We start from the raw sequence: 8,483 nt of genomic DNA, 5'->3' as shown, positions 1-8,483 counted from the left end.
ATAGGCGAGATCCAGGCTTGCCTCCTGGCTCCTTCCCACGACTCCAGCAGGCCAGGCGGAGAGGCCGAGGCTGGCTGGGCACCGGCTCCTGGCCTTTTCTGAAGCTCGGAGACATCCGTGGGGATGGCTCGGGTCACGCGGCCTGCCGCGGTCCTTGCCTGTGCCCTCCGCCAGCCGCGGCTAAGACCCCCCCCCGCTCGCGCACGGCCCCGGCCTCGCTGTCGGGCGGCAGCCAGCTCGCAGCCCGCGGCCACGCAGGGCCCGGCTCCCCGAGCCGCACGCGCAGCGCCCCTCCCCCCGGCGCGCCGCCAGAGGCCGCCCCCGGCCGGCGCTTGACGGACAGGCCGCCGAGCCAATGTGGCGCAGGGCACGTGTGCGCGGCAGCCAACGGAGCTCGGCGGGCGGGGTGGAGGCGTGGACGGTGGCGCTGCGAGCGGCTTGTTGTGCGCGCTGCGGAGCCGTTAGTCTCCCGCTGCACGGGCCCTGCCGAGCCGGCCGCAGGTGAGCCTAGGCTGCCGCGGGCTCTCGGTCGCTCTCCGCGCAGCCTCTCCTGCCTCCCGAGCGGGCTGGAGTTGGGGGGAGCGGGGTGGCGAGGGCCGCGCCAGCGAGGCCGAGGCCTGGGCCTGCTGGGGAAGAGCCGGGGCCTGCGGGGGGAGGGGCCAGCCGAGGGGGAGCGCGGGCCTGGGGCGGCCGGGCGGTGAGCAGGGGCCGCGGCCTATGGGCTGGTCTGAGGCCTGCGGGCCCGGGAGAGCCTGGGAGAGGTGGATGGGCATGGGCGGTGGAGGAGGGGCCCGAGGCCTTCGCAGCTGTAGGCGAGCAGGCCGTGGGTCTCGCTGCCCGGGGCCGCCGCGGAGGGGGCCGGCGCAGGGGGGCGGATGCACTGCCCGGGCCGGTGTCTCATTTTGCAGCCGTCCTGCTTCTGATTAATGCTGTTGTCTTTCGTATTTATTTTACCAACGTCCTGAGAGGTGTAGTTTTTGAATCCCTCACCTTCGTTAGGACCGGTGCGTCTTTATTATTTGCAGTATTTGTGGGTGGGCTTACTAACGTGGTCGATACGTGTTCATAACCATGCTCGTTTGTGCCTGGCTGGAACTGGGTTCGCTAATGTTGTGCTAAGTGCTTTTGGCCGGAAGAAATCAGGGCTAAAGCAGCAACACACTATTGTTAGTACTTGTGGGAGGCTTTTCAAAGTAAAGCGCTTACCGTTTTTTGGTGATTGGAGGAGGCAAGAACACGTTAAAAGGTTATTGGGTGGGAGTTTAGGTGCAAGGAATGTGGGTAGACGTGGCCCGGAGAAAGGGCTCCGGTGCGGTGGTTGTCTGGAGTAGTATTTCTGTTGGGCAGAGGCTTGTATCCGAGACTTTCTGAGAAGGGAAGTGTGTTTGATTGCGTGAAGGACTTGTGCTAGGATTCTGTGATTCGCTTCATGAAGCCTTTCTGGAAAATACAAGGGGAAGACTATGGATCCTTTGACATCAAATTTTAATAGGTGAATGTTTGATTTTTTTTTTTTCATTATTTCTATATTTTTGCCTTTTTTTCCTTCTGTGCCCTGATTGTAGATGGAGACTGCTCACATTGCTCAGCTCTTACCTCTTTTCCAGCCTGCTGTTCCCCAATAATCATGGTTTAGGCATTTTTCTTTCTAGATCTGTGTGAACAGAATTCTCTGACTTCTGTATCTCTTTAAAACTCGGGCAGTGCTTACCTTCTGCAGGCTTTGTCAAACCCACCTGATCGATAGGATTTCTTGGGTTTCTGCTGCCTCTTGGGCTGTGTCTGTGTTGTAGGGCAGAGAATAAAGTCTAGATTTCTCTGCAGCATGATGTGTTGCTCTGTGACTGCCCTAGTTTTGTTCTGGAGCAGCGTAACTGTATTTGTATAATGATGCAAATGAGTCTGTGGTGTCACGACTCAGTGTGCAGCAGGCCTGAGTTGTGTGACTATGGACCTGTGCTTGCAGGAGGCTCTCCCCTTGGCCTCACTGAGCAGGAACACCTGCTGGGAGAGTTTTATGTTGTATAGTAAGCTTATAACCGTAGTTATTTACGTGTGATGTGTGTGTGGCTCTGCAGGGCCGGATAAAGGTTGGTTTACTGCTTGGCCGTGTGAGTTGTCTTGCAGGGTACCAGGCTTGCAGGCCCAACAGTTGCAGTAAGCACAGGCTAGGTGGGAATGTGAATAGTGTGGCTAGTAGCGTTCTGAAGTTAATGGTGGCGCCAGTGCCTGCTGCTGCTGCCATCGGCTTCACCAGGAAATGTGCTCTCTGCTCCCAGGGAAAGTACTCTGTTTTCTGTTCACTGATTCTTGCATGTTCTGTCATTTTCTTCCTGGAAAAAAGCCCTCCTCGTCTTGAGGTGTGACAGAAGTGTCCTTTTACCTTCAGGATTTATTTTGTTTAAGCTGTGGTACAGCCTGCTTGCTTTCCTGAAGCTTTGGTCTCTGTCTTGTTTCTTCCTTGTTTGTTCCTAGCCCTCCCCGAGCTGATTGCAGTGAAACCTTGTCAGATGTTGCCCTGACTACAAGCCTTGTGGAGATGGTAGAGTTTTTGTAACAGAAAACTCAGGCTTGCCTGATTTGCAGATGTCAAAAAGGTGTTTCAAGAAGCAGTGCTTTTTGCACTTCCAAGTACTTTAGGAAAAGCCTGGAAGGCAGATGCAGGAGATTCCTGCCAATTCAAGCATTTAGGAAGAGTGACTTAGTTGAGCAAAGGAGAGGTGTTAGATTTCACCTTGTTCTGGAAATTGATCAGGCACTGCTCTTCCAGCTGCCGGCCTCAATGAGCCCTGGGGTTACACAGCCTTGTTGTGTTGGTGATGGATGCAGAAAGAGATTCTAAGCTTGGTTTGTTTTTTCCTCTGGGGGGAGAGAAAGGGTAGAAATGAGCTCAATGGAGAAGGCAGAGGTGTTCTGCATGCACCTGAGTTTGCTGTTCCTTTCGGGGGGGTTAAATATTAGTGGCAGTGGCACAGTAAGTATGAAGTGCTCCTGGTGATCACTGCTTCTATGGCCTGGTTTTAAGAGTGCAGTAGCAAGTTGTGAGGTCTTGTCAAGCTCTCAGAGCTGGATTTCCAGCTGCTGGTTTTGTACTGGTGAATGAGTTGGATGCTGTCTCCTCCTTTTAACTTCACTTGCCTTCCTGTCCTGTGCAAGTACCAGCTGCCAGTCACAGGCAGGATTGATGTTTGGTGCAGGTGGTGTCAGAATGCCTGGAATCTACAGTTCTGAGTCCAGTTCTCATCTACTGCAATTGCCTGGAGCATAGGAAAGGAATTGTTCTGTCACAGCACAGCTCTTTGTATCCAAGTGATGGTTTGTAGGTGACACATTTTCCAGAGGCAATAGCTGAACAGTTCTGATGCTGTAAAGGACAAGGCAGATAATAACTTTTTAATGTCTGCTTATCCCTGAACCTGTCCATTTAAAACACCACTGCAGAAGGTGAAATAGCCTCAGCTGCAGACAGTTGTTCAGCTTGCTCTGCTTAGAACTCCTTGTGTTAACTATCAGCATCCTGGACCCAGGAAGGAGGAAGGTGCTGCTGTGAAGCTCTGAGCAGAGCTCTCTGTCAGGGCTGACTGTTGGCCTTGTAAGATGGGAGATCTCAGATCTAGCTGCAGATCTTTACTATCTTAGCTGCATGGTTTCCAGTTGCCAGAGGCCCTGGTCCTCCCCTTGGTGTTAAGGCAGCAGAATTATGGCCAGCCTGTGTCTGTTTTTTTTGACAGCATCCTAATTATGATTAATTTTGTTCTTTTGAATTTGGTGGAGTTCATCAGACTGATAGTAAAATGAGGTCATTCCTCTGAAGAATGCAGCTTAGTTTTTGACCTCAAATCCTTCTGGCTCTTGATGACAATATCAGCACTGAGAGAAACCTTTACCTTGGTGAGGCCAATATATGGGCACGAAGAAAACCAACTACAAAGCACCTAAAAGCTTTCTGGGCAGAATTGTCAAACTGTAAAATGACTTTAAGGTAGTAAAATTCTGGCAGGTGGGATTTGTTAGGCTGGCAGTGCTTTGAAATCTTAAGTTTATGCCCAATGGGATTAAAAAAACCCAAAACAATAAGGAAGCTTAGTCTGCTGTACCAGAAGTCCTTGATGGGGCAAGAAAGTTTGTTGCAAAGCAGTGGTAGATTTTAGCAATGGCCACATCTGATGCAGAAAATTTTGTTGGAAGGACTGACAAAAATGTTGGAATCTTAAACTTAGGTGAGCTAAGGAGAAAGGAGAGTGGCTTCATGCTGGGCTCATGAGGTGGGAGAGGGATCAATGCAAAGGTGAAATCTATTAGCTTTGAAGATGTGACAGAGTAGGTCAGCAGCAAGAATCTGATTCACAACCAGAGCTTGCATGTCATTGAGGAAGGACCCAGATCTGTTGGAGTGAATCCAGGGGAGGCCACAAAGGTGATCCAAGGGCTGGAGCACCTCTGCTATGAGGATAGACTGAGGGAGCTGGGGGTGTTAGGCTTAGCTAGAGAAATGACTTCAGGGGGACCTCAGAGTTCTTCAGTAGCAGGGTAGTGAGACTCTGGAACAGGCTGCCCAGGGAGGCTTTGGCTGCCTCCTCTCTGAGGGTGTTCAAGGCCAGGCTGAATGAGGCCTGGAGCAGCTGAGTCTAGTTGAGAGGTGTCCCTGCCCATGGTGGGGAGGTGGGGGAGATGATCTTTGAGGTCCTTTCCAACCTGAGTCATTCTATGAGATCCCTCTACATGGGAGAGGACCAACCTTACTAACTCCTATGGGACAAGAAAAGGACTAACAGTACAGTCAGTGGGGAGGGGTCTCTGATGCCTCACTCTTTGCCTTTATGTTTTCATTTGTACCTCAGCATTGTGCCTATTGCAGTGAAATGTGATATCTGGGCTCATTAAACACAATAGCTGCTAATTGGCCTAGGCAAGCCTAACAAGCCAGAAGAGGTGAGATCAAGATTCTTCCTTTGTGGTCATGAGCTTGCTTTATGGAAACAGCATCAAGCATCTCTCCAACACGGGCGTGCCTCTTCATATCTAAATTGCTTTTATTCAGAAGGAAAACTCAGGCATTGTCCCCTGTCTCTGCAAGCCTACATGGAAATCATCTGCTGAAAGGCTTCAGCATGGAGCTCAGCTCTGAGTGGAGATTTTAAAGTGCCTGAGCTGCAGTGAGCATGCACACACTGGGATAACCTTTTATGTTAAAGGTGGTGGGGTTTCCCCTCGTGCTGTATGTTATGGTTACAGAATCACAGAATGCATCAGGTGGGAAGAGCCCCCCAAAGGTCACCTTGTCCAACGCCTCTGCAGGCAGCAGGGAGGCCTCTCCAGCTGTACCAGGCAGCCCAGGGCCACATCAAACCTGATCTTGAATGTCTCCAGGGACAGAGCTTCCACCACACTCCTGGGCAACCTGTTCCAGTGTCTCACCAGCCTCACTGTGCAGAACTTCCTCCTGATGTCCAGCCTTGGCCCCTCAGGCTATCCCCTCAGGCCCTTCTGAGCAGTTCCTCCCCAGCCTGCTGGAGGTCCCCTTCAGATGCTGAAATGCATCACTGTGGTCTCCTTGGAGCCTTCTCCAGTGTTGTGGGTTGAATTTCCCATAGATTGGAGACTTACTCCCTTCCCCTTTCCCAGAGTAAATTTACCACACTTTACTCAGAATTTTTGGAAAGAAAATGAAATTATTATTTAAAAATTCAGACTAAATATAAAAGTATAAAAGGCAATACACATCCAAGGTATATTTACATTAATTTACAGTTCAGCAGCATCAGAATACCCTCCTTGTACAGCAATTCATCATTTTCTAAGCCCCCAACCCCCTGACATAATCCCAGAGAGGCAGTGCACAGCCAACCTGTCTCTACCCTCCTTGTACCTCGCCAGTCAAAGATCAGCCAAGCAATGTGCAAAGTCAAAGGAGATAGAGCAGCCCCAGAGAAGAAGAGAGAGGGAAAGAACACTCTGTATTCCTAATCTGTATAGAAATTTACAGAAGCAATGAAATGAAACAAACTTCTCTGTTACTTGCTCAGCCTCTTAGAAAAATTTATGCAGCCCTGGACTGACTTCTCTGGAAAAACCTGATTCTTATTTACAATTAAGTATAGCCTTTAAAACTGTAACATCCAGGCTGATCAGCCCCAACTCTCCCAACCTGTCCCCATAGCAGAGCTGCTTCAGCCTCTGATCATCTTTGTGGCCTCTTCTGGACCCTCTCCATTATGTCTGTTTTGTGTTGGGGGTCCCACAGCTGGACAGAGCACTGCAGGTGAGGTCTCCCCAGAGCAGAGGGGCAGGATCCCCACTCTTCATCTCTGGCCATGCTGCTTTGGATGCAGCCCAGACTGCCATTTGCCTTTGGGGCTGCCAGTGCCCCGTGCTGGCTCTTGTCCCACTTCTCCCCCCACCCCCTGCAGCACCCTCAAGTCCTTCTCTGCAGGGCTGCTCTCAATCTCATCACTCCCATCCTGGACTGATATTGAGGATTGCCCTGACCCAGATGCAAGACTTTGCACTTGGCTTTATTGAACCTCATGAGGTTCTCCTCAGCCACTTCTCCAGGCTGTCCAGGTCCCTCTGGATGCCACCTGTCTTGGCCATCACTCTTATCAACCATACCACTCAGCTTGGTGTCATCAGCAGACTTGCTGAGAGTGCTTCAGTCTCCCTGTCTATAGCACTGAGGAAGGTACCAAACAGCACTGGTCCCAGGTCAGCCTCCTGATGAGCACCACTTGTTACCCATCTCCCTCTGGGCATCCAGCCATTGACCACTACCCTTTGGATGCAACCATCTAACCAATTCTTGGACTGAAGAGAGATATTGTGATTTGCCCTTCACCCCTCCCCACAGCTGGCTTTTGATGTTTGATCAAAATTCAGCTCTGCTGCTTGTAGTAGCTCTTCATGGATGCAGCAGGAGTCGGCACTGGGTCTAGTACTGTCACTGAGCTGTCTTGTTCATGGAGAGGGCTTTGCTTGGGGGTGCAACCTGCAGAGCTGCTGGGGACAAGAAAGAAGCTGGTGTAAAGGAAGTAGTCTGTGCCATATGTGAAGTAGAGGGGTCTGGGTTAAAAGAGAGCTGTATTCTGGCTGTGGAGTGTTGGGAAGCTTTTCTAGGAGGCATGGAGGCCTTGTGGAGGGTTCTCTGCTTCCAAGGTGAAGCCTGTTCTGTTGCTTGCAGTGATTTCTGAGAAGAAAACCTGTTCCTTCTGTATCTTGATTAAACTCTGGCTTCTCAATCCAGTCTTGACAGCTGTCTGCAAAGCAGTGTCTTGCATGGTAGTGCTGTGTTGAACCACTCTTGAGAACTGTTTTTCTGAGACAGAAGTAGGGGAGGTCAGAACCTCCTGCAGGTTCTTCAGGCCCTGTTGTGTATGGCATTGCTTTCAGCATGTGTTCAGACCTAGGCATCTCAGCACCTCTGCATCTGCCCTTTGCAGCTGGGTGGGTTGGTGTGGCACATCCCTTGAAGCAATAGTGTACTACTTGTCCTGTTTCAGGTGTGATCTCCAGGGAACACTGCACTGCAGCCTCAGAGTTGAGTGGTAAAGCAGTGTCCAAGACAGAGGCAAGTAACTGTGGCTGAGTCAGCCATGACTTGCAGGTTGGGGCATAGCAACAGCCATGTGCTGATGAAGCAGGAGGTGGTCTTCTCTTTGTATGGGCCTGAAGCTCTGCTTGGAGTACCCAAGAAGATGATTGAGGCCAGCCAGTGTATTTCAGAGTAGAGCCTTGAGCCTGAAGCCTGAGTTGCTCAGAACAGCTAAAGAGAGTCACTGGCTGCAGCTCAGGGTCCCTCTTCATTCTCCAGCAAGGGACTCCATCAGTTTAGGGGGTTCTATGAGACACCACCTCCTGAAGTCTTGAACTTCAGTGGACAGAAAGGCTGAGCTGTGTGGGCAGAACCTGTCAGCAGCCTCACTTCTACTGTAGTTTGAGAACCATGCTGCGCCCAGTATGGCCTGTTCCCCATGCCATGAGCTTCTGTGAACACATTCATCCAGTTCTCTGGTCAAGTGTCCTGGTGGAGTCAGTGTGCTTCTGATATCAGACTCAAGATGTTTTGAGGTAGCCCTGATGTTGTGTTTAGTACAGCTGAAGTCAGTGCTCAGTGCTGCATGGGGCTGGAGAGCTGCTTTGCATGAATGAGAGCAGGTCAGTTGATGGAGTGAGAAGAGCTGCTGCTAGGATGGTAATGAAGGTACTAATTGCTGGCATGAGGGTCCACAGAGCTCACTGCTCCTGGGAGAATCTCCTCTCTGAAGCTGTGCAGTAGCTGCAGTGCTCATGGTGTTTGTGTATTTGTCTGCATCCAAGCTGGATCCTGTAGTGGTCCAGTGCCTTTGCAGACCTGTGCACCAGGTGAAGATGTACTAAGTCTCTTGCCTGATCTTGAAGACCATTGTCTTTCATGTCAGTGTTCTGTTCCAAATGATCTCCTCAGATTCATCCAGGGCTTCTTTGGCAGACACCTTGCAGCCAAGACT

The 8,483-nt window shown here is 50.9% G+C and overlaps 1 protein-coding gene across 2 annotated transcripts in view; it reads left to right on the top strand.

Moving 5' to 3' along the window:
• Positions 1-395: 395 nt before the first annotated feature.
• The window catches only part of ELAVL1 (ELAV like RNA binding protein 1), a 41,513-nt gene continuing 33,425 nt past the window's right edge, over positions 396-8,483 (top strand). For both annotated transcript variants that reach the window (XM_068156409.1, XM_068156408.1), the window contains exon 1: positions 396-501. The gene's annotated coding sequence lies outside the window, so the exon portion shown is untranslated. The remainder of the gene's footprint in view (positions 502-8,483) is intronic.

This window comes from Melanerpes formicivorus, unplaced genomic scaffold (assembly GCF_026170545.1).
Source record: "Melanerpes formicivorus ecotype bairdi unplaced genomic scaffold, bMelFor1.0.p_v2 SCAF_34, whole genome shotgun sequence".
NCBI classification, from domain to species: Eukaryota; Metazoa; Chordata; class Aves; order Piciformes; family Picidae; genus Melanerpes; species Melanerpes formicivorus.
This window is presented reverse-complemented; position numbering and strand designations above follow the sequence as displayed.